General features: G+C 44.4%; 1 non-coding gene across 1 annotated transcript; it reads right to left on the reverse strand.

Annotated features, from left to right (window-relative positions):
- Positions 1 to 428: 428 nt before the first annotated feature.
- LOC117275956 (small nucleolar RNA R71) lies at positions 429 to 535 on the reverse strand. Its single transcript, XR_004506180.1, has one exon. It is a non-coding gene; the product is annotated as a small nucleolar RNA R71 (small nucleolar RNA).
- Positions 536 to 1,076: the final 541 nt, after the last annotated feature.

A 1,076-nucleotide genomic window follows, 5' to 3' on the forward strand; every position in this document is an offset into this window, starting at 1 on the left:
TCACATCCTGAGTCAATGCGAATGACCCGAACAATCAGGGTGTGGTGCCTCTTGTGCCTGAAGCAGCATTGTATGATTGGGCATAACCCACCGCCGAAAATCTAGCAACCGCAATTGCAGTCCCTCAGATACAAGCAGAATCTTTTCAAATCACAAACAACATGCTATATTTGTTGAAGAACAAGGGACTGTTCTCAGGGTCTTACGTTGAAGATCCTCGGCAGCTTCTGAAAAATTTCCTGTCGATATGTGTCACGCAAAGGCAACCTAATGTGACACCGGAAGCAATAAAGTTGTTGTTGTTCCCATTCTCGGTGACGGGAGAAGCTCGGACTTGGCTTAATTCACTCCCCATAAACTCCATCAATACTTGGGAGGAATTAGTTAAGCAATTTGTGAACAAGTTTTACCTACTCAATAAGACTGCCAAACAAATTGATGAGATATTGAGCTACAGGCAGAGACCAACAGAAACACTACAAGAAATGTGGGAGAGGTTCAAGGGTATGCTGGTTAAGTGTCCACATCATGGCATTCCAGATCAGATGTTGGGGCAGAGGTTCTACATGGAATTGGCAGACACCTTAAAGGCCAATGTTGATGCTTCAGCGGGGGGAGCATTTTTGAGCAAATCATTCAGAGAATGCAAGATCCTACTTGATAAAATGGCTCAAAACTCAGGATGGATGACAAGAGACTCCACGATCACTCTTGTAGTTCACTCTGTGGCTTTGGACTCAAACAACCCCATAGCCAAAAATATGGCCAGTCTGATGACACAAATGAGTATCCTTGCCAAAAGATCAATGAATCAGGCCTGAAGAAGTAGGTACACATAGTTGACGCGACTAATGGGGGTTTATGTACACCATGCATTAACCAACCATAAGCATGCTCCTGGAGTGCGAAAAGTGACAACCAGCACTATCAGGAAGATATGAGCTATGTGGCCAACTATGGAGGACAGAGGCAAGGTGGTCAGAATTGGGGGCAACATAATTAGCAATATAGACCAGCACAACAACAGTACAATAATAGCAGCAATCCTAGAGCTATGCGACCACAGGGTCAAGTTG

The sequence above is a fragment of the Nicotiana tomentosiformis genome, chromosome 5 (assembly GCF_000390325.3).
Source record: "Nicotiana tomentosiformis chromosome 5, ASM39032v3, whole genome shotgun sequence".
Classification (NCBI taxonomy): domain Eukaryota; kingdom Viridiplantae; phylum Streptophyta; class Magnoliopsida; order Solanales; family Solanaceae; genus Nicotiana; species Nicotiana tomentosiformis.